This window comes from Hyla sarda, unplaced genomic scaffold (genome assembly GCF_029499605.1).
Source record: "Hyla sarda isolate aHylSar1 unplaced genomic scaffold, aHylSar1.hap1 scaffold_990, whole genome shotgun sequence".
NCBI lineage: Eukaryota > Metazoa > Chordata > Amphibia > Anura > Hylidae > Hyla > Hyla sarda.
The window spans coordinates 17,370-41,599 of record NW_026611021.1 but is presented as its reverse complement, the minus strand read 5'-3'; the positions used below and the strand labels follow the sequence as shown (position 1 = coordinate 41,599).

The 24,230-nt window shown below is 46.6% G+C and overlaps 9 non-coding genes and 3 pseudogenes across 9 annotated transcripts; all 12 read right to left on the bottom strand.

Moving 5' to 3' along the window:
• Positions 1-1,673: 1,673 nt before the first annotated feature.
• On the bottom strand, positions 1,674-1,864 carry LOC130351646 (U2 spliceosomal RNA). The gene has a single exon (XR_008888235.1). It is a non-coding gene; the product is annotated as a U2 spliceosomal RNA (small nuclear RNA).
• A 2,094-nt stretch (positions 1,865-3,958) lies between these two features.
• LOC130351608 (U2 spliceosomal RNA) lies at positions 3,959-4,149 on the bottom strand. The gene has a single exon (XR_008888201.1). It is a non-coding gene; the product is annotated as a U2 spliceosomal RNA (small nuclear RNA).
• A 2,088-nt stretch (positions 4,150-6,237) lies between these two features.
• Positions 6,238-6,428, bottom strand: LOC130351607 (U2 spliceosomal RNA). The gene has a single exon (XR_008888200.1). It is a non-coding gene; the product is annotated as a U2 spliceosomal RNA (small nuclear RNA).
• A 2,083-nt stretch (positions 6,429-8,511) lies between these two features.
• Positions 8,512-8,702, bottom strand: LOC130351645 (U2 spliceosomal RNA). The gene has a single exon (XR_008888234.1). It is a non-coding gene; the product is annotated as a U2 spliceosomal RNA (small nuclear RNA).
• Positions 8,703-10,794: 2,092 nt separating this feature from the next.
• Positions 10,795-10,985, bottom strand: LOC130351606 (U2 spliceosomal RNA). The gene has a single exon (XR_008888199.1). It is a non-coding gene; the product is annotated as a U2 spliceosomal RNA (small nuclear RNA).
• Positions 10,986-13,071: 2,086 nt separating this feature from the next.
• On the bottom strand, positions 13,072-13,262 carry LOC130351653 (U2 spliceosomal RNA). The gene has a single exon (XR_008888239.1). It is a non-coding gene; the product is annotated as a U2 spliceosomal RNA (small nuclear RNA).
• A 2,082-nt stretch (positions 13,263-15,344) lies between these two features.
• LOC130351656 (U2 spliceosomal RNA) lies at positions 15,345-15,530 on the bottom strand. The gene has a single exon (XR_008888241.1). It is a non-coding gene; the product is annotated as a U2 spliceosomal RNA (small nuclear RNA).
• A 693-nt stretch (positions 15,531-16,223) lies between these two features.
• Positions 16,224-16,383, bottom strand: LOC130351657 (U2 spliceosomal RNA; annotated as a pseudogene).
• Positions 16,384-18,469: 2,086 nt separating this feature from the next.
• On the bottom strand, positions 18,470-18,652 carry LOC130351650 (U2 spliceosomal RNA). The gene has a single exon (XR_008888238.1). It is a non-coding gene; the product is annotated as a U2 spliceosomal RNA (small nuclear RNA).
• A 765-nt stretch (positions 18,653-19,417) lies between these two features.
• LOC130351659 (U2 spliceosomal RNA) lies at positions 19,418-19,527 on the bottom strand (annotated as a pseudogene).
• Positions 19,528-21,603: 2,076 nt separating this feature from the next.
• On the bottom strand, positions 21,604-21,786 carry LOC130351649 (U2 spliceosomal RNA). The gene has a single exon (XR_008888237.1). It is a non-coding gene; the product is annotated as a U2 spliceosomal RNA (small nuclear RNA).
• A 765-nt stretch (positions 21,787-22,551) lies between these two features.
• LOC130351658 (U2 spliceosomal RNA) lies at positions 22,552-22,661 on the bottom strand (annotated as a pseudogene).
• Positions 22,662-24,230: the final 1,569 nt, after the last annotated feature.

The window sequence follows — 24,230 nt, the reverse complement described above, 5'->3', positions numbered from 1 at the left end:
TGGACTTACCTGTGTGGGTTAAATCCGGGTTATTTGACAACCTATGGCGGTGATGGTTCTGCTCAGGCAGAGCAGTGCTGATGCTCCTCATAAAGCTGTCGCTGCTGTGAAGGTTCTAGGTGACATCACAATCCCTATGGTTACATACACAACAAAGCTGGGTTGTTGTTGTTTACACTCTGCAAGGCCTGTGGAAGTGAGTGACATCATAGCACTGTAGTTCTGAGGGTTCTAGATGGATGCAACAATCTCCTGTTGCTTCTATGAAGGCCATAATAGACGACATCACCAAACAGCTCCATAGTCACATACACAGCAAAGGAGAGATGTTGTTTACACCTAGTGATGTCAGTGGTATTGAGTGACATCACAGCACAGTGCTAAGGCTCCTGGGCCTGGACACAGCAGCGGCTGCAATATCTCAACGGAGAATACGTTTATATATATGTGTGTGTGTGCGCGTATATATATATATATATATATATATATATATATATATATATATTCTCCGCCGAAATCACTTTTAAACCCATTTCCACCTTTTTTTCCCTTCTCTTCCTCTTACTTTTTTTTCACGTTTTTTTACGTTTTTCTCCTTTTCGCCTCTTTTCTGGGCGTATTATTCTTCTTTTTCTTCTTTTTTTTCGTCTAATGCATACCCCATCAGTGCAGCAATGCTTATTCAATACCGCCAGCAGATGGAGACACTGGGGGATAATTTTCTAAGGATTTATACTGATTTTTCCTGTCTGAATTTGTCGCACAGAAAGTTGCAGGCCAAATATGTGTGACATTTCTGCGACTTTAGCTTCTAGAGCATTTTTACAACATTATACATAGGTGCTGAATACATAAAAAGCGACTGTTCAGCGACAGACAAGTCGCATCGGCTGAAAGTAGGCCAGAATGTCAGTCCATGTTGGAGCAGGTTTAGATACAGTCTAAAGCATAGATCTCAAAGTCTGTGCACAGAATTTAGCAAGGGCCTCGCACCTTCTGATGCATCAGGTAGGTGCACTATAGCATAGCCTAACCCTCTGTACTTTGGTCTATATTGATGCGGGACATAGACAGCCAGCTGATGACCAATCCATTAGTGCAATGGATGGCTGGAAGCATTTGTCTTTGCCTTTGCAATACCACAGAAGCAATGCATGGTCAATGTACAGCAATGACACACCTGTGTGAACAGCCAGGAGACCCCCCCATGTTATGTTACATAGTTACATAGTTAGTACGGTCGAAAAAAGACATATGTCCATCAAGTTCAACCAGGGAATTAAGGGGTAGGGGTGTGGCGCGATATTGGGGAAGGGATGAGATTTTATATTTCTTCATAAGCATTAATCTTATTTTGTCAATTAGGAACATTCAGCACCCACCCGCTATCAAGGCAGCTGCCTATCATGTCATGCCCTACCTGCACAGGTGTGCTGGCTACTCAAATGATCCAATTAAGGAGGCCATTTAGTCAGCAGCAGCAGAAGTCCTGTGCCTGGACGCTCCAACAGCGGCCAGACACAAGCAGAAGCAGCAGAAGCAGCAGCAGCACCACCTTTTGTTTTTTGGCTGCAGCAGCAGCAGCAGCAGCAAGGCCCACAGGGCTGGCTAGCTGGCTAGCCAGCAAGCAGGTAGCAATGAAAGTAGGAATCTTTCTTTTTAACCCTGTAAGGGGGTGGTGCACTGTACCCGAAGATACTGCCATATCGGGTCAATGCATAGGGCGACGGAAGCAAGCTTCGAAATCGGCCCCCGTTCTCAAAAATCCATTTAATATATGGTTCCCAGATAGGGGACGTATCAGATATTAAACTGATAAGAACAGATACTACACTTGATCTTAGCCAAAAGGCCGAGAAGCGATAACCGTGAAAGGGGCGGGCCCAACAAGGTCCCCTTCATGGGCACTATCACTGCTTGCTGTCAGGGAGGCTGCCAGACAATTTTCCATGCACACTCTGGGCTGGGGGGCAGTCAACCACCAGTACACACAGCAGAACCTAAACCCATACCATTATTGCTAAGCAGCAAGACAGGGGCCCATTGCACTCCCACGGGGCCTTTTTAAATGCAATCCATAACCCGGATTTGCCAGGAACCCTTCTTACTCCTCCTACTTGCATGTGACACTGGGCTTAGGATCTGCATAGGAAACACACACACAAGCACACACCTACCTTTGTTGCCTGCAGATGCCTCCTTGGCTGTCCCCAAACGGTATCAAACCAACACCCACGGGAAGCTGTAAGCATAGAGGACATGCCTGCACCCCATTGGACTTACCTGTGTGGGTTAAATCCGGGTTATTTGACAACCTATGGCGGTGATGGTTCTGCTCAGGCAGAGCAGTGCTGATGCTCCTCATAAAGCTGTCGCTGCTGTGAAGGTTCTAGGTGACATCACAATCCCTATGGTTACATACACAACAAAGCTGGGTTGTTGTTGTTTACACTCTGCAAGGCCTGTGGAAGTGAGTGACATCATAGCACTGTAGTTCTGAGGGTTCTAGATGGATGCAACAATCTCCTGTTGCTTCTATGAAGGCCATAATAGACGACATCACCAAACAGCTCCATAGTCACATACACAGCAAAGGAGAGATGTTGTTTACACCTAGTGATGTCAGTGGTATTGAGTGACATCACAGCACAGTGCTAAGGCTCCTGGGCCTGGACACAGCAGCGGCTGCAATATCTCAACGGAGAATACGTTTATATATATGTGTGTGTGTGCGCGTATATATATATATATATATATATATATATATATATATATATATATATATATATTTCTCCGCCGAAATCACTTTTAAACCCATTTCCACCTCTTTTTCCCTTCTCTTCCTCTTACTTTTTTTTCACGTTTTTTTACGTTTTTCTCCTTTTCGCCTCTTTTCTGGGCGTATTATTCTTCTTTTTCTTCTTTTTTTTCGTCTAATGCATACCCCATCAGTGCAGCAATGCTTATTCAATACCGCCAGCAGATGGAGACACTGGGGGATAATTTTCTAAGGATTTATACTGATTTTTCCTGTCTGAATTTGTCGCACAGAAAGTTGCAGGCCAAATATGTGTGACATTTCTGCGACTTTAGCTTCTAGAGCATTTTTACAACATTATACATAGGTGCTGAATACATAAAAAGCGACTGTTCAGCGACAGACAAGTCGCATCGGCTGAAAGTAGGCCAGAATGTCAGTCCATGTTGGAGCAGGTTTAGATACAGTCTAAAGCATAGATCTCAAAGTCTGTGCACAGAATTTAGCAAGGGCCTCGCACCTTCTGATGCATCAGGTAGGTGCACTATAGCATAGCCTAACCCTCTGTACTTTGGTCTATATTGATGCGGGACATAGACAGCCAGCTGATGACCAATCCATTAGTGCAATGGATGGCTGGAAGCATTTGTCTTTGCCTTTGCAATACCACAGAAGCAATGCATGGTCAATGTACAGCAATGACACACCTGTGTGAACAGCCAGGAGACCCCCCCATGTTATGTTACATAGTTACATAGTTAGTACGGTCGAAAAAAGACATATGTCCATCAAGTTCAACCAGGGAATTAAGGGGTAGGGGTGTGGCGCGATATTGGGGAAGGGATGAGATTTTATATTTCTTCATAAGCATTAATCTTATTTTGTTAATTAGGAACATTCAGCACCCACCCGCTATCAAGGCAGCTGCCTATCATGTCATGCCCTACCTGCACAGGTGTGCTGGCTACTCAAATGATCCAATTAAGGAGGCCATTTAGTCAGCAGCAGCAGAAGTCCTGTGCCTGGACGCTCCAACAGCGGCCAGACACAAGCAGAAGCAGCAGAAGCAGCAGCAGCACCACCTTTTGTTTTTTGGCTGCAGCAGCAGCAGCAGCAGCAAGGCCCACAGGGCTGGCTAGCTGGCTAGCCAGCAAGCAGGTAGCAATGAAAGTAGGAATCTTTCTTTTTAACCCTGTAAGGGGGTGGTGCACTGTACCCGAAGATACTGCCATATCGGGTCAATGCATAGGGCGACGGAAGCAAGCTTCGAAATCGGCCCCCGTTCTCAAAAATCCATTTAATATATGGTCCCCAGATAGGGGACGTATCAGATATTAAACTGATAAGAACAGATACTACACTTGATCTTAGCCAAAAGGCCGAGAAGCGATAACCGTGAAAGGGGCGGGCCCAACAAGGTCCCCTTCATGGGCACTATCACTGCTTGCTGTCAGGGAGGCTGCCAGACAATTTTCCATGCACACTCTGGGCTGGGGGGCAGTCAACCACCAGTACACACAGCAGAACCTAAACCCATACCATTATTGCTAAGCAGCAAGACAGGGGCCCATTGCACTCCCACGGGGCCTTTTTAAATGCAATCCATAACCCGGATTTGCCAGGAACCCTTCTTACTCCTCCTACTTGCATGTGACACTGGGCTTAGGATCTGCATAGGAAACACACACACAAGCACACACCTACCTTTGTTGCCTGCAGATGCCTCCTTGGCTGTCCCCAAACGGTATCAAACCAACACCCACGGGAAGCTGTAAGCATAGAGGACATGCCTGCACCCCATTGGACTTACCTGTGTGGGTTAAATCCGGGTTATTTGACAACCTATGGCGGTGATGGTTCTGCTCAGGCAGAGCAGTGCTGATGCTCCTCATAAAGCTGTCGCTGCTGTGAAGGTTCTAGGTGACATCACAATCCCTATGGTTACATACACAACAAAGCTGGGTTGTTGTTGTTTACACTCTGCAAGGCCTGTGGAAGTGAGTGACATCATAGCACTGTAGTTCTGAGGGTTCTAGATGGATGCAACAATCTCCTGTTGCTTCTATGAAGGCCATAATAGACGACATCACCAAACAGCTCCATAGTCACATACACAGCAAAGGAGAGATGTTGTTTACACCTAGTGATGTCAGTGGTATTGAGTGACATCACAGCACAGTGCTAAGGCTCCTGGGCCTGGACACAGCAGCGGCTGCAATATCTCAACGGAGAATACGTTTATATATATGTGTGTGTGTGCGCGTATATATATATATATATATATATATATATATATATATATATATATATTTCTCCGCCGAAATCACTTTTAAACCCATTTCCACCTTTTTTTCCCTTCTCTTCCTCTTACTTTTTTTTCACGTTTTTTTACGTTTTTCTCCTTTTCGCCTCTTTTCTGGGCGTATTATTCTTCTTTTTCTTCTTTTTTTTCGTCTAATGCATACCCCATCAGTGCAGCAATGCTTATTCAATACCGCCAGCAGATGGAGACACTGGGGGATAATTTTCTAAGGATTTATACTGATTTTTCCTGTCTGAATTTGTCGCACAGAAAGTTGCAGGCCAAATATGTGTGACATTTCTGCGACTTTAGCTTCTAGAGCATTTTTACAACATTATACATAGGTGCTGAATACATAAAAAGCGACTGTTCAGCGACAGACAAGTCGCATCGGCTGAAAGTAGGCCAGAATGTCAGTCCATGTTGGAGCAGGTTTAGATACAGTCTAAAGCATAGATCTCAAAGTCTGTGCACAGAATTTAGCAAGGGCCTCGCACCTTCTGATGCATCAGGTAGGTGCACTATAGCATAGCCTAACCCTCTGTACTTTGGTCTATATTGATGCGGGACATAGACAGCCAGCTGATGACCAATCCATTAGTGCAATGGATGGCTGGAAGCATTTGTCTTTGCCTTTGCAATACCACAGAAGCAATGCATGGTCAATGTACAGCAATGACACACCTGTGTGAACAGCCAGGAGACCCCCCCATGTTATGTTACATAGTTACATAGTTAGTACGGTCGAAAAAAGACATATGTCCATCAAGTTCAACCAGGGAATTAAGGGGTAGGGGTGTGGCGCGATATTGGGGAAGGGATGAGATTTTATATTTCTTCATAAGCATTAATCTTATTTTGTCAATTAGGAACATTCAGCACCCACCCGCTATCAAGGCAGCTGCCTATCATGTCATGCCCTACCTGCACAGGTGTGCTGGCTACTCAAATGATCCAATTAAGGAGGCCATTTAGTCAGCAGCAGCAGAAGTCCTGTGCCTGGACGCTCCAACAGCGGCCAGACACAAGCAGAAGCAGCAGAAGCAGCAGCAGCACCACCTTTTGTTTTTTGGCTGCAGCAGCAGCAGCAGCAGCAAGGCCCACAGGGCTGGCTAGCTGGCTAGCCAGCAAGCAGGTAGCAATGAAAGTAGGAATCTTTCTTTTTAACCCTGTAAGGGGGTGGTGCACTGTACCCGAAGATACTGCCATATCGGGTCAATGCATAGGGCGACGGAAGCAAGCTTCGAAATCGGCCCCCGTTCTCAAAAATCCATTTAATATATGGTCCCCAGATAGGGGACGTATCAGATATTAAACTGATAAGAACAGATACTACACTTGATCTTAGCCAAAAGGCCGAGAAGCGATAACCGTGAAAGGGGCGGGCCCAACAAGGTCCCCTTCATGGGCACTATCACTGCTTGCTGTCAGGGAGGCTGCCAGACAATTTTCCATGCACACTCTGGGCTGGGGGGCAGTCAACCACCAGTACACACAGCAGAACCTAAACCCATACCATTATTGCTAAGCAGCAAGACAGGGGCCCATTGCACTCCCACGGGGCCTTTTTAAATGCAATCCATAACCCGGATTTGCCAGGAACCCTTCTTACTCCTCCTACTTGCATGTGACACTGGGCTTAGGATCTGCATAGGAAACACACACACAAGCACACACCTACCTTTGTTGCCTGCAGATGCCTCCTTGGCTGTCCCCAAACGGTATCAAACCAACACCCACGGGAAGCTGTAAGCATAGAGGACATGCCTGCACCCCATTGGACTTACCTGTGTGGGTTAAATCCGGGTTATTTGACAACCTATGGCGGTGATGGTTCTGCTCAGGCAGAGCAGTGCTGATGCTCCTCATAAAGCTGTCGCTGCTGTGAAGGTTCTAGGTGACATCACAATCCCTATGGTTACATACACAACAAAGCTGGGTTGTTGTTGTTTACACTCTGCAAGGCCTGTGGAAGTGAGTGACATCATAGCACTGTAGTTCTGAGGGTTCTAGATGGATGCAACAATCTCCTGTTGCTTCTATGAAGGCCATAATAGACGACATCACCAAACAGCTCCATAGTCACATACACAGCAAAGGAGAGATGTTGTTTACACCTAGTGATGTCAGTGGTATTGAGTGACATCACAGCACAGTGCTAAGGCTCCTGGGCCTGGACACAGCAGCGGCTGCAATATCTCAACGGAGAATACGTTTATATATATGTGTGTGTGTGTGCGCGTATATATATATATATATATATATATATATATATATATATATTCTCCGCCGAAATCACTTTTAAACCCATTTCCACCTTTTTTTCCCTTCTCTTCCTCTTACTTTTTTTTCACGTTTTTTTACGTTTTTCTCCTTTTCGCCTCTTTTCTGGGCGTATTATTCTTCTTTTTCTTCTTTTTTTTCGTCTAATGCATACCCCATCAGTGCAGCAATGCTTATTCAATACCGCCAGCAGATGGAGACACTGGGGGATAATTTTCTAAGGATTTATACTGATTTTTCCTGTCTGAATTTGTCGCACAGAAAGTTGCAGGCCAAATATGTGTGACATTTCTGCGACTTTAGCTTCTAGAGCATTTTTACAACATTATACATAGGTGCTGAATACATAAAAAGCGACTGTTCAGCGACAGACAAGTCGCATCGGCTGAAAGTAGGCCAGAATGTCAGTCCATGTTGGAGCAGGTTTAGATACAGTCTAAAGCATAGATCTCAAAGTCTGTGCACAGAATTTAGCAAGGGCCTCGCACCTTCTGATGCATCAGGTAGGTGCACTATAGCATAGCCTAACCCTCTGTACTTTGGTCTATATTGATGCGGGACATAGACAGCCAGCTGATGACCAATCCATTAGTGCAATGGATGGCTGGAAGCATTTGTCTTTGCCTTTGCAATACCACAGAAGCAATGCATGGTCAATGTACAGCAATGACACACCTGTGTGAACAGCCAGGAGACCCCCCCATGTTATGTTACATAGTTACATAGTTAGTACGGTCGAAAAAAGACATATGTCCATCAAGTTCAACCAGGGAATTAAGGGGTAGGGGTGTGGCGCGATATTGGGGAAGGGATGAGATTTTATATTTCTTCATAAGCATTAATCTTATTTTGTCAATTAGGAACATTCAGCACCCACCCGCTATCAAGGCAGCTGCCTATCATGTCATGCCCTACCTGCACAGGTGTGCTGGCTACTCAAATGATCCAATTAAGGAGGCCATTTAGTCAGCAGCAGCAGAAGTCCTGTGCCTGGACGCTCCAACAGCGGCCAGACACAAGCAGAAGCAGCAGAAGCAGCAGCAGCACCACCTTTTGTTTTTTGGCTGCAGCAGCAGCAGCAGCAGCAAGGCCCACAGGGCTGGCTAGCTGGCTAGCCAGCAAGCAGGTAGCAATGAAAGTAGGAATCTTTCTTTTTAACCCTGTAAGGGGGTGGTGCACTGTACCCGAAGATACTGCCATATCGGGTCAATGCATAGGGCGACGGAAGCAAGCTTCGAAATCGGCCCCCGTTCTCAAAAATCCATTTAATATATGGTTCCCAGATAGGGGACGTATCAGATATTAAACTGATAAGAACAGATACTACACTTGATCTTAGCCAAAAGGCCGAGAAGCGATAACCGTGAAAGGGGCGGGCCCAACAAGGTCCCCTTCATGGGCACTATCACTGCTTGCTGTCAGGGAGGCTGCCAGACAATTTTCCATGCACACTCTGGGCTGGGGGGCAGTCAACCACCAGTACACACAGCAGAACCTAAACCCATACCATTATTGCTAAGCAGCAAGACAGGGGCCCATTGCACTCCCACGGGGCCTTTTTAAATGCAATCCATAACCCGGATTTGCCAGGAACCCTTCTTACTCCTCCTACTTGCATGTGACACTGGGCTTAGGATCTGCATAGGAAACACACACACAAGCACACACCTACCTTTGTTGCCTGCAGATGCCTCCTTGGCTGTCCCCAAACGGTATCAAACCAACACCCACGGGAAGCTGTAAGCATAGAGGACATGCCTGCACCCCATTGGACTTACCTGTGTGGGTTAAATCCGGGTTATTTGACAACCTATGGCGGTGATGGTTCTGCTCAGGCAGAGCAGTGCTGATGCTCCTCATAAAGCTGTCGCTGCTGTGAAGGTTCTAGGTGACATCACAATCCCTATGGTTACATACACAACAAAGCTGGGTTGTTGTTGTTTACACTCTGCAAGGCCTGTGGAAGTGAGTGACATCATAGCACTGTAGTTCTGAGGGTTCTAGATGGATGCAACAATCTCCTGTTGCTTCTATGAAGGCCATAATAGACGACATCACCAAACAGCTCCATAGTCACATACACAGCAAAGGAGAGATGTTGTTTACACCTAGTGATGTCAGTGGTATTGAGTGACATCACAGCACAGTGCTAAGGCTCCTGGGCCTGGACACAGCAGCGGCTGCAATATCTCAACGGAGAATACGTTTATATATATGTGTGTGTGTGCGCGTATATATATATATATATATATATAAATATATATATATATATATATATATATTTCTCCGCCGAAATCACTTTTAAACCCATTTCCACCTCTTTTTCCCTTCTCTTCCTCTTACTTTTTTTTCACGTTTTTTTACGTTTTTCTCCTTTTCGCCTCTTTTCTGGGCGTATTATTCTTCTTTTTCTTCTTTTTTTTCGTCTAATGCATACCCCATCAGTGCAGCAATGCTTATTCAATACCGCCAGCAGATGGAGACACTGGGGGATAATTTTCTAAGGATTTATACTGATTTTTCCTGTCTGAATTTGTCGCACAGAAAGTTGCAGGCCAAATATGTGTGACATTTCTGCGACTTTAGCTTCTAGAGCATTTTTACAACATTATACATAGGTGCTGAATACATAAAAAGCGACTGTTCAGCGACAGACAAGTCGCATCGGCTGAAAGTAGGCCAGAATGTCAGTCCATGTTGGAGCAGGTTTAGATACAGTCTAAAGCATAGATCTCAAAGTCTGTGCACAGAATTTAGCAAGGGCCTCGCACCTTCTGATGCATCAGGTAGGTGCACTATAGCATAGCCTAACCCTCTGTACTTTGGTCTATATTGATGCGGGACATAGACAGCCAGCTGATGACCAATCCATTAGTGCAATGGATGGCTGGAAGCATTTGTCTTTGCCTTTGCAATACCACAGAAGCAATGCATGGTCAATGTACAGCAATGACACACCTGTGTGAACAGCCAGGAGACCCCCCCATGTTATGTTACATAGTTACATAGTTAGTACGGTCGAAAAAAGACATATGTCCATCAAGTTCAACCAGGGAATTAAGGGGTAGGGGTGTGGCGCGATATTGGGGAAGGGATGAGATTTTATATTTCTTCATAAGCATTAATCTTATTTTGTTAATTAGGAACATTCAGCACCCACCCGCTATCAAGGCAGCTGCCTATCATGTCATGCCCTACCTGCACAGGTGTGCTGGCTACTCAAATGATCCAATTAAGGAGGCCATTTAGTCAGCAGCAGCAGAAGTCCTGTGCCTGGACGCTCCAACAGCGGCCAGACACAAGCAGAAGCAGCAGAAGCAGCAGCAGCACCACCTTTTGTTTTTTGGCTGCAGCAGCAGCAGCAGCAGCAAGGCCCACAGGGCTGGCTAGCTGGCTAGCCAGCAAGCAGGTAGCAATGAAAGTAGGAATCTTTCTTTTTAACCCTGTAAGGGGGTGGTGCACTGTACCCGAAGATACTGCCATATCGGGTCAATGCATAGGGCGACGGAAGCAAGCTTCGAAATCGGCCCCCGTTCTCAAAAATCCATTTAATATATGGTCCCCAGATAGGGGACGTATCAGATATTAAACTGATAAGAACAGATACTACACTTGATCTTAGCCAAAAGGCCGAGAAGCGATAACCGTGAAAGGGGCGGGCCCAACAAGGTCCCCTTCATGGGCACTATCACTGCTTGCTGTCAGGGAGGCTGCCAGACAATTTTCCATGCACACTCTGGGCTGGGGGGCAGTCAACCACCAGTACACACAGCAGAACCTAAACCCATACCATTATTGCTAAGCAGCAAGACAGGGGCCCATTGCACTCCCACGGGGCCTTTTTAAATGCAATCCATAACCCGGATTTGCCAGGAACCCTTCTTACTCCTCCTACTTGCATGTGACACTGGGCTTAGGATCTGCATAGGAAACACACACACAAGCACACACCTACCTTTGTTGCCTGCAGATGCCTCCTTGGCTGTCCCCAAACGGTATCAAACCAACACCCACGGGAAGCTGTAAGCATAGAGGACATGCCTGCACCCCATTGGACTTACCTGTGTGGGTTAAATCCGGGTTATTTGACAACCTATGGCGGTGATGGTTCTGCTCAGGCAGAGCAGTGCTGATGCTCCTCATAAAGCTGTCGCTGCTGTGAAGGTTCTAGGTGACATCACAATCCCTATGGTTACATACACAACAAAGCTGGGTTGTTGTTGTTTACACTCTGCAAGGCCTGTGGAAGTGAGTGACATCATAGCACTGTAGTTCTGAGGGTTCTAGATGGATGCAACAATCTCCTGTTGCTTCTATGAAGGCCATAATAGACGACATCACCAAACAGCTCCATAGTCACATACACAGCAAAGGAGAGATGTTGTTTACACCTAGTGATGTCAGTGGTATTGAGTGACATCACAGCACAGTGCTAAGGCTCCTGGGCCTGGACACAGCAGCGGCTGCAATATCTCAACGGAGAATACGTTTATATATATGTGTGTGTGTGCGCGTATATATATATATATATATATATATATATATATATATATATATATTTCTCCGCCGAAATCACTTTTAAACCCATTTCCACCTTTTTTTCCCTTCTCTTCCTCTTACTTTTTTTTCACGTTTTTTTACGTTTTTCTCCTTTTCGCCTCTTTTCTGGGCGTATTATTCTTCTTTTTCTTCTTTTTTTTCATCTAATGCATACCCCATCAGTGCAGCAATGCTTATTCAATACCGCCAGCAGATGGAGACACTGGGGGATAATTTTCTAAGGATTTATACTGATTTTTCCTGTCTGAATTTGTCGCACAGAAAGTTGCAGGCCAAATATGTGTGACATTTCTGCGACTTTAGCTTCTAGAGCATTTTTACAACATTATACATAGGTGCTGAATACATAAAAAGCGACTGTTCAGCGACAGACAAGTCGCATCGGCTGAAAGTAGGCCAGAATGTCAGTCCATGTTGGAGCAGGTTTAGATACAGTCTAAAGCATAGATCTCAAAGTCTGTGCACAGAATTTAGCAAGGGCCTCGCACCTTCTGATGCATCAGGTAGGTGCACTATAGCATAGCCTAACCCTCTGTACTTTGGTCTATATTGATGCGGGACATAGACAGCCAGCTGATGACCAATCCATTAGTGCAATGGATGGCTGGAAGCATTTGTCTTTGCCTTTGCAATACCACAGAAGCAATGCATGGTCAATGTACAGCAATGACACACCTGTGTGAACAGCCAGGAGACCCCCCCATGTTATGTTACATAGTTACATAGTTAGTACGGTCGAAAAAAGACATATGTCCATCAAGTTCAACCAGGGAATTAAGGGGTAGGGGTGTGGCGCGATATTGGGGAAGGGATGAGATTTTATATTTCTTCATAAGCATTAATCTTATTTTGTCAATTAGGAACATTCAGCACCCACCCGCTATCAAGGCAGCTGCCTATCATGTCATGCCCTACCTGCACAGGTGTGCTGGCTACTCAAATGATCCAATTAAGGAGGCCATTTAGTCAGCAGCAGCAGAAGTCCTGTGCCTGGACGCTCCAACAGCGGCCAGACACAAGCAGAAGCAGCAGAAGCAGCAGCAGCACCACCTTTTGTTTTTTGGCTGCAGCAGCAGCAGCAGCAGCAAGGCCCACAGGGCTGGCTAGCTGGCTAGCCAGCAAGCAGGTAGCAATGAAAGTAGGAATCTTTCTTTTTAACCCTGTAAGGGGGTGGTGCACTGTACCCGAAGATACTGCCATATCGGGTCAATGCATAGGGCGACGGAAGCAAGCTTCGAAATCGGCCCCCGTTCTCAAAAATCCATTTAATATATGGTCCCCAGATAGGGGACGTATCAGATATTAAACTGATAAGAACAGATACTACACTTGATCTTAGCCAAAAGGCCGAGAAGCGATAACCGTGAAAGGGGCGGGCCCAACAAGGTCCCCTTCATGGGCACTATCACTGCTTGCTGTCAGGGAGGCTGCCAGACAATTTTCCATGCACACTCTGGGCTGGGGGGCAGTCAACCACCAGTACACACAGCAGAACCTAAACCCATACCATTATTGCTAAGCAGCAAGACAGGGGCCCATTGCACTCCCACGGGGCCTTTTTAAATGCAATCCATAACCCGGATTTGCCAGGAACCCTTCTTACTCCTCCTACTTGCATGTGACACTGGGCTTAGGATCTGCATAGGAAACACACACACAAGCACACACCTACCTTTGTTGCTTGCAGATGCCTCCTTGGCTGTCCCCAAACGGTATCAAACCAACACCCACGGGAAGCTGTAAGCATAGAGGACATGCCTGCACCCCATTGGACTTACCTGTGTGGGTTAAATCCGGGTTATTTGACAACCTATGGCGGTGATGGTTCTGCTCAGGCAGAGCAGTGCTGATGCTCCTCATAAAGCTGTCGCTGCTGTGAAGGTTCTAGGTGACATCACAATCCCTATGGTTACATACACAACAAAGCTGGGTTGTTGTTGTTTACACTCTGCAAGGCCTGTGGAAGTGAGTGACATCATAGCACTGTAGTTCTGAGGGTTCTAGATGGATGCAACAATCTCCTGTTGCTTCTATGAAGGCCATAATAGACGACATCACCAAACAGCTCCATAGTCACATACACAGCAAAGGAGAGATGTTGTTTACACCTAGTGATGTCAGTGGTATTGAGTGACATCACAGCACAGTGCTAAGGCTCCTGGGCCTGGACACAGCAGCGGCTGCAATATCTCAACGGAGAATACGTTTATATATATGTGTGTGTGTGCGCGTATATATATATATATATATATATATATATATATATATATATTTCTCCGCCGAAATCACTTTTAAACCCATTTCCACCTTTTTTTCCCTTCTCTTCCTCTTACTTTTTTTTCACGTTTTTTTACGTTTTTCTCCTTTTCGCCTCTTTTCTGGGCGTATTATTCTTCTTTTTCTTCTTTTTTTTCGTCTAATGCATACCCCATCAGTGCAGCAATGCTTATTCAATACCGCCAGCAGATGGAGACACTGGGGGATAATTTTCTAAGGATTTATACTGATTTTTCCTGTCTGAATTTGTCGCACAGAAAGTTGCAGGCCAAATATGTGTGACATTTCTGCGACTTTAGCTTCTAGAGCATTTTTACAACATTATACATAGGTGCTGAATACATAAAAAGCGACTGTTCAGCGACAGACAAGTCGCATCGGCTGAAAGTAGGCCAGAATGTCAGTCCATGTTGGAGCAGGTTTAGATACAGTCTAAAGCATAGATCTCAAAGTCTGTGCACAGAATTTAGCAAGGGCCTCGCACCTTCTGATGCATCAGGTAGGTGCACTATAGCATAGCCTAACCCTCTGTACTTTGGTCTATATTGATGCGGGACATAGACAGCCAGCTGATGACCAATCCATTAGTGCAATGGATGGCTGGAAGCATTTGTCTTTGCCTTTGCAATACCACAGAAGCAATGCATGGTCAATGTACAGCAATGACACACCTGTGTGAACAGCCAGGAGACCCCCCCATGTTATGTTACATAGTTACATAGTTAGTACGGTCGAAAAAAGACATATGTCCATCAAGTTCAACCAGGGAATTAAGGGGTAGGGGTGTGGCGCGATATTGGGGAAGGGATGAGATTTTATATTTCTTCATAAGCATTAATCTTATTTTGTCAATTAGGAACATTCAGCACCCACCCGCTATCAAGGCAGCTGCCTATCATGTCATGCCCTACCTGCACAGGTGTGCTGGCTACTCAAATGATCCAATTAAGGAGGCCATTTAGTCAGCAGCAGCAGAAGTCCTGTGCCTGGACGCTCCAACAGCGGCCAGACACAAGCAGAAGCAGCAGAAGCAGCAGCAGCACCACCTTTTGTTTTTTGGCTGCAGCAGCAGCAGCAGCAGCAAGGCCCACAGGGCTGGCTAGCTGGCTAGCCAGCAAGCAGGTAGCAATGAAAGTAGGAATCTTTCTTTTTAACCCTGTAAGGGGGTGGTGCACTGTACCCGAAGATACTGCCATATCGGGTCAATGCATAGGGCGACGGAAGCAAGCTTCGAAATCGGCCCCCGTTCTCCAAAATCCATTTAATATATGGTCCCCAGATAGGGGACGTATCAGATATTAAACTGATAAGAACAGATTTTTTTTTTTTTTTTTTTTATCTAAAGCCGAGGAACGTGCTTTCGATTCACCCAAAGTGCAAGAAAAAGTGCAAACGTGTTACACTAAAAAAACGTGCACAAAGGATGCGGTCTATCGCAAGCCCTTCTCCGATAGGAGAGAGGCCCCCCAACAAACCTTACCCTTCGCCTCCGGACCAAATGGTACCTGCGAGGTTCCAGGTTCGATGTCCCTTTTCGCCGAAGCTACTAGGGGACCACAAATGCTCCCGGCATCCCCCTTGGCGTTAGCCAAGGTATCTGCCCGCAGAGCCGATTACGGTAGGTACCCTGCCAAAGCAGGAGTACCCGGGGTGTTTGCAGGGAGGTGCGGAACCTAATGGCCACACACACCTCCCCTAGACCGCCAGGAGGGACACCCAGAAGGGCTACCGCATCCTGACCAATCCTGTGAACACACAACACGCAAAAGGTGACACAGTGAGACAAAAAAGAAATAAATAAGTGAATGTGTGCAGATATACTGCCCGGACATCCGGCCGGATCAATAAAAATTTCTCTGATCCTAGCCAGAAGGCCGGGAATCAAGAGGTGAGTGCCACAAGGTGAAGAGATTATGGTGCCCGTGCTTCAACTCAGTGAGTCTATTCTCCCAGTGAGTTTCGGCACCTCGGGGTCACCACTCCCCGAGGCACAAAAGTACCTCGGCTCTAGACCCTCTCAGCCTCATGGCGAGACCCGGAGGGAACAGGTCACATCGGGGCAGCCGTCGAGCTGATTCCTCAGAACCAGCCCCGGAAATCCCTGGTACACCTGCATCCTCCATGCAGCACCCATCCCCACCAGCATGAAAACTGATAAGAACAGATACTACACTTGATCTTAGCCAAAAGGCCGAGAAGCGATAACCGTGAAAGGGGCGGGCCCAACAAGGTCCCCTTCATGGGCACTATCACTGCTTGCTGTCAGGGAGGCTGCCAGACAATTTTCCATGCACACTCTGGGCTGGGGGGCAGTCAACCACCAGTACACACAGCAGAACCTAAACCCATACCATTATTGCTAAGCAGCAAGACAGGGGCCCATTGCACTCCCACGGGGCCTTTTTAAATGCAATCCATAACCCGGATTTGCCAGGAACCCTTCTTACTCCTCCTACTTGCATGTGACACTGGGCTTAGGATCTGCATAGGAAACACACACACAAGCACACACCTACCTTTGTTGCCTGCAGATGCCTCCTTGGCTGTCCCCAAACGGTATCAAACCAACACCCACGGGAAGCTGTAAGCATAGAGGACATGCCTGCACCCCATTGGACTTACCTGTGTGGGTTAAATCCGGGTTATTTGACAACCTATGGCGGTGATGGTTCTGCTCAGGCAGAGCAGTGCTGATGCTCCTCATAAAGCTGTCGCTGCTGTGAAGGTTCTAGGTGACATCACAATCCCTATGGTTACATACACAACAAAGCGGGGTTGTTGTTGTTTACACTCTGCAAGGCCTGTGGAAGTGAGTGACATCATAGCACTGTAGTTCTGAGGGTTCTAGATGGATGCAACAATCTCCTGTTGCTTCTATGAAGGCCATAATAGACGACATCACCAAACAGCTCCATAGTCACATACACAGCAAAGGAGAGATGTTGTTTACACCTAGTGATGTCAGTGGTATTGAGTGACATCACAGCACAGTGCTAAGGCTCCTGGGCCTGGACACAGCAGCGGCTGCAATATCTCAACGGAGAATACGTTTATATATATGTGTGTGTGTGCGCGTATATATATATATATATATATATATATATATATATATATATATATTTCTCCGCCGAAATCACTTTTAAACCCATTTCCACCTTTTTTTCCCTTCTCTTCCTCTTACTTTTTTTTCACGTTTTTTTACGTTTTTCTCCTTTTCGCCTCTTTTCTGGGCGTATTATTCTTCTTTTTCTTCTTTTTTTTCGTCTAATGCATACCCCATCAGTGCAGCAATGCTTATTCAATACCGCCAGCAGATGGAGACACTGGGGGATAATTTTCTAAGGATTTATACTGATTTTTCCTGTCTGAATTTGTCGCACAGAAAGTTGCAGGCCAAATATGTGTGACATTTCTGCGACTTTAGCTTCTAGAGCATTTTTACAACATTATACATAGGTGCTGAATACATAAAAAGCGACTGTTCAGCGACAGACAAGTCGCATCGGCTGAAAGTAGGCCAGAATGTCAGTCCATGTTGGAGCAGGTTTAGATACAGTCTAAAGCATAGATCTCAAAGTCTGTGCACAGAATTTAGCAAGGGCCTCGCACCTTCTGATGCATCAGGTAGGTGCACTATAGCATAGCCTAACCCTCTGTACTTTGGTCTATATTGATGCGGGACATAGACAGCCAGCTGATGACCAATCCATTAGTGCAATGGATGGCTGGAAGCATTTGTCTTTGCCTTTGCAATACCACAGAAGCAATGCATGGTCAATGTACAGCAATGACACACCTGTGTGAACAGCCAGGAGACCCCCCCATGTTATGTTACATAGTTACATAGTTAGTACGGTCGAAAAAAGACATATGTCCATCAAGTTCAACCAGGGAATTAAGGGGTAGGGGTGTGGCGCGATATTGGGGAAGGGATGAGATTTTATATTTCTTCATAAGCATTAATCTTATTTTGTCAATTAGGAACATTCAGCACCCACCCGCTATCAAGGCAGCTGCCTATCATGTCATGCCCTACCTGCACAGGTGTGCTGGCTACTCAAATGATCCAATTAAGGAGGCCATTTAGTCAGCAGCAGCAGAAGTCCTGTGCCTGGACGCTCCAACAGCGGCCAGACACAAGCAGAAGCAGCAGAAGCAGCAGCAGCACCACCTTTTGTTTTTTGGCTGCAGCAGCAGCAGCAGCAGCAAGGCCCACAGGGCTGGCTAGCTGGCTAGCCAGCAAGCAGGTAGCAATGAAAGTAGGAATCTTTCTTTTTAACCCTGTAAGGGGGTGGTGCACTGTACCCGAAGATACTGCCATATCGGGTCAATGCATAGGGCGACGGAAGCAAGCTTCGAAATCGGCCCCCGTTCTCAAAAATCCATTTAATATATGGTCCCCAGATAGGGGACATATCAGATATTAAACTGATAAGAACAGATTTTTTTTTTATCTAAAGCCGAGGAACGTGCTTTCGATTCACCCAAAGTGCAAGAAAAAGTGCAAACGTGTTACACTAAAAAAAACGTGCACAAAGGATGCGGTCTATCGCAAGCCCTTCTCCGATAGGAGAGAGGCCCCCCAACAAACCTTACCCTTCGCCTCCGGACCAAAAGGTACCTGCGAGGTTCCAGGTTCGATGTCCCTTTTCGCCGAAGCTACTAGGGGACCACAAATGCTCCCGGCATCCCCCTTGGCGTTAGCCAAGGTATCTGCCCGCAGAGCCGATTACGGTAGGTACCCTGCCAAAGCAGGAGTACCCGGGGTGTTTGCAGGGAGGTGCGGAACCTAATGGCCACACACACCTCCCCTAGACCGCCAGGAGGGACACCCAGAAGGGCTACCGCATCCTGACCAATCCTGTGAACACACAACACGCAAAAAGTGACACAGTGAGACAAAAAAAGAAATAAATAAGTGAATGTGTGCAGATATACTGCCCGGACATCCGGCCGGATCTTTAAAAATTTCTCTGATCCTAGCCAGAAGGCCGGGAATCAAGAGGTGAGTGCCACAAGGTGAAGAGATTATGGTGCCCGTGCTTCAACTCAGTGAGCCTATTCTCCCAGTGAGTTTCGGCACCTCGGGGTCACCACTCCCCGAGGCACAAAAGTACCTCGGCTCTAGACCCTCTCAGCCTCATGGCGAGACCCGGAGGGAACAGGTCACATCGGGGCAGCCGTCGAGCTGATTCCTCAGAACCAGCCCCGGAAAGCCCTGGTACACCTGCTCCTCCATGCAGCACCCATCCCCACCAGCCCCATACCGGCGTTACTATACACCGGCATGAAAAACTGATAAGAACAGATACTACACTTGATCTTAGCCAAAAGGCCGAGAAGCGATAACCGTGAAAGGGGCGGGCCCAACAAGGTCCCCTTCATGGGCACTATCACTGCTTGCTGTCAGGGAGGCTGCCAGACAATTTTCCATGCACACTCTGGGCTGGGGGGCAGTCAACCACCAGTACACACAGCAGAACCTAAACCCATACCATTATTGCTAAGCAGCAAGACAGGGGCCCATTGCACTCCCACGGGGCCTTTTTAAATGCAATCCATAACCCGGATTTGCCAGGAACCCTTCTTACTCCTCCTACTTGCATGTGACACTGGGCTTAGGATCTGCATAGGAAACACACACACAAGCACACACCTACCTTTGTTGCCTGCAGATGCCTCCTTGGCTGTCCCCAAACGGTATCAAACCAACACCCACGGGAAGCTGTAAGCATAGAGGACATGCCTGCACCCCATTGGACTTACCTGTGTGGGTTAAATCCGGGTTATTTGACAACCTATGGCGGTGATGGTTCTGCTCAGGCAGAGCAGTGCTGATGCTCCTCATAAAGCTGTCGCTGCTGTGAAGGTTCTAGGTGACATCACAATCCCTATGGTTACATACACAACAAAGCGGGGTTGTTGTTGTTTACACTCTGCAAGGCCTGTGGAAGTGAGTGACATCATAGCACTGTAGTTCTGAGGGTTCTAGATGGATGCAACAATCTCCTGTTGCTTCTATGAAGGCCATAATAGACGACATCACCAAACAGCTCCATAGTCACATACACAGCAAAGGAGAGATGTTGTTTACACCTAGTGATGTCAGTGGTATTGAGTGACATCACAGCACAGTGCTAAGGCTCCTGGGCCTGGACACAGCAGCGGCTGCAATATCTCAACGGAGAATACGTTTATATATATGTGTGTGTGTGCGCGTATATATATATATATATATATATATATATATATATTTCTCCGCCGAAATCACTTTTAAACCCATTTCCACCTTTTTTTCCCTTCTCTTCCTCTTACTTTTTTTTCACGTTTTTTTACGTTTTTCTCCTTTTCGCCTCTTTTCTGGGCGTATTATTCTTCTTTTTCTTCTTTTTTTTCGTCTAATGCATACCCCATCAGTGCAGCAATGCTTATTCAATACCGCCAGCAGATGGAGACACTGGGGGATAATTTTCTAAGGATTTATACTGATTTTTCCTGTCTGAATTTGTCGCACAGAAAGTTGCAGGCCAAATATGTGTGACATTTCTGCGACTTTAGCTTCTAGAGCATTTTTACAACATTATACATAGGTGCTGAATACATAAAAAGCGACTGTTCAGCGACAGACAAGTCGCATCGGCTGAAAGTAGGCCAGAATGTCAGTCCATGTTGGAGCAGGTTTAGATACAGTCTAAAGCATAGATCTCAAAGTCTGTGCACAGAATTTAGCAAGGGCCTCGCACCTTCTGATGCATCAGGTAGGTGCACTATAGCATAGCCTAACCCTCTGTACTTTGGTCTATATTGATGCGGGACATAGACAGCCAGCTGATGACCAATCCATTAGTGCAATGGATGGCTGGAAGCATTTGTCTTTGCCTTTGCAATACCACAGAAGCAATGCATGGTCAATGTACAGCAATGACACACCTGTGTGAACAGCCAGGAGACCCCCCCATGTTATGTTACATAGTTACATAGTTAGTACGGTCGAAAAAAGACATATGTCCATCAAGTTCAACCAGGGAATTAAGGGGTAGGGGTGTGGCGCGATATTGGGGAAGGGATGAGATTTTATATTTCTTCATAAGCATTAATCTTATTTTGTCAATTAGGAACATTCAGCACCCACCCGCTATCAAGGCAGCTGCCTATCATGTCATGCCCTACCTGCACAGGTGTGCTGGCTACTCAAATGATCCAATTAAGGAGGCCATTTAGTCAGCAGCAGCAGAAGTCCTGTGCCTGGACGCTCCAACAGCGGCCAGACACAAGCAGAAGCAGCAGAAGCAGCAGCAGCACCACCTTTTGTTTTTTGGCTGCAGCAGCAGCAGCAGCAGCAAGGCCCACAGGGCTGGCTAGCTGGCTAGCCAGCAAGCAGGTAGCAATGAAAGTAGGAATCTTTCTTTTTAACCCTGTAAGGGGGTGGTGCACTGTACCCGAAGATACTGCCATATCGGGTCAATGCATAGGGCGACGGAAGCAAGCTTCGAAATCGGCCCCCGTTCTCAAAAATCCATTTAATATATGGTCCCCAGATAGGGGACATATCAGATATTAAACTGATAAGAACAGATTTTTTTTTTATCTAAAGCCGAGGAACGTGCTTTCGATTCACCCAAAGTGCAAGAAAAAGTGCAAACGTGTTACACTAAAAAAAACGTGCACAAAGGATGCGGTCTATCGCAAGCCCTTCTCCGATAGGAGAGAGGCCCCCCAACAAACCTTACCCTTCGCCTCCGGACCAAAAGGTACCTGCGAGGTTCCAGGTTCGATGTCCCTTTTCGCCGAAGCTACTAGGGGACCACAAATGCTCCCGGCATCCCCCTTGGCGTTAGCCAAGGTATCTGCCCGCAGAGCCGATTACGGTAGGTACCCTGCCAAAGCAGGAGTACCCGGGGTGTTTGCAGGGAGGTGCGGAACCTAATGGCCACACACACCTCCCCTAGACCGCCAGGAGGGACACCCAGAAGGGCTACCGCATCCTGACCAATCCTGTGAACACACAACACGCAAAAAGTGACACAGTGAGACAAAAAAAGAAATAAATAAGTGAATGTGTGCAGATATACTGCCCGGACATCCGGCCGGATCTTTAAAAATTTCTCTGATCCTAGCCAGAAGGCCGGGAATCAAGAGGTGAGTGCCACAAGGTGAAGAGATTATGGTGCCCGTGCTTCAACTCAGTGAGCCTATTCTCCCAGTGAGTTTCGGCACCTCGGGGTCACCACTCCCCGAGGCACAAAAGTACCTCGGCTCTAGACCCTCTCAGCCTCATGGCGAGACCCGGAGGGAACAGGTCACATCGGGGCAGCCGTCGAGCTGATTCCTCAGAACCAGCCCCGGAAAGCCCTGGTACACCTGCTCCTCCATGCAGCACCCATCCCCACCAGCCCCATACCGGCGTTACTATACACCGGCATGAAAAACTGATAAGAACAGATACTACACTTGATCTTAGCCAAAAGGCCGAGAAGCGATAACCGTGAAAGGGGCGGGCCCAACAAGGTCCCCTTCATGGGCACTATCACTGCTTGCTGTCAGGGAGGCTGCCAGACAATTTTCCATGCACACTCTGGGCTGGGGGGCAGTCAACCACCAGTACACACAGCAGAACCTAAACCCATACCATTATTGCTAAGCAGCAAGACAGGGGCCCATTGCACTCCCACGGGGCCTTTTTAAATGCAATCCATAACCCGGATTTGCCAGGAACCCTTCTTACTCCTCCTACTTGCATGTGACACTGGGCTTAGGATCTGCATAGGAAACACACACACAAGCACACACCTACCTTTGTTGCCTGCAGATGCCTCCTTGGCTGTCCCCAAACGGTATCAAACCAACACCCACGGGAAGCTGTAAGCATAGAGGACATGCCTGCACCCCATTGGACTTACCTGTGTGGGTTAAATCCGGGTTATTTGACAACCTATGGCGGTGATGGTTCTGCTCAGGCAGAGCAGTGCTGATGCTCCTCATAAAGCTGTCGCTGCTGTGAAGGTTCTAGGTGACATCACAATCCCTATGGTTACATACACAACAAAGCTGGGTTGTTGTTGTTTACACTCTGCAAGGCCTGTGGAAGTGAGTGACATCATAGCACTGTAGTTCTGAGGGTTCTAGATGGATGCAACAATCTCCTGTTGCTTCTATGAAGGCCATAATAGACGACATCACCAAACAGCTCCATAGTCACATACACAGCAAAGGAGAGATGTTGTTTACACCTAGTGATGTCAGTGGTATTGAGTGACATCACAGCACAGTGCTAAGGCTCCTGGGCCTGGACACAGCAGCGGCTGCAATATCTCAACGGAGAATACGTTTATATATATGTGTGTGTGTGCGCGTGTATATATATATATATATATATATATATATATATATATATATATATTTCTCCGCCGAAATCACTTTTAAACCCATTTCCACCTTTTTTTCCCTTCTCTTCCTCTTACTTTTTTTTCACGTTTTTTTACGTTTTTCTCCTTTTCGCCTCTTTTCTGGGCGTATTATTCTTCTTTTTCTTCTTTTTTTTCGTCTAATGCATACCCCATCAGTGCAGCAATGCTTATTCAATACCGCCAGCAGATGGAGACACTGGGGGATAATTTTCTAAGGATTTATACTGATTTTTCCTGTCTGAATTTGTCGCACAGAAAGTTGCAGGCCAAATATGTGTGACATTTCTGCGACTTTAGCTTCTAGAGCATTTTTACAACATTATACATAGGTGCTGAATACATAAAAAGCGACTGTTCAGCGACAGACAAGTCGCATCGGCTGAAAGTAGGCCAGAATGTCAGTCCATGTTGGAGCAGGTTTAGATACAGTCTAAAGCATAGATCTCAAAGTCTGTGCACAGAATTTAGCAAGGGCCTCGCACCTTCTGATGCATCAGGTAGGTGCACTATAGCATAGCCTAACCCTCTGTACTTTGGTCTATATTGATGCGGGACATAGACAGCCAGCTGATGACCAATCCATTAGTGCAATGGATGGCTGGAAGCATTTGTCTTTGCCTTTGCAATACCACAGAAGCAATGC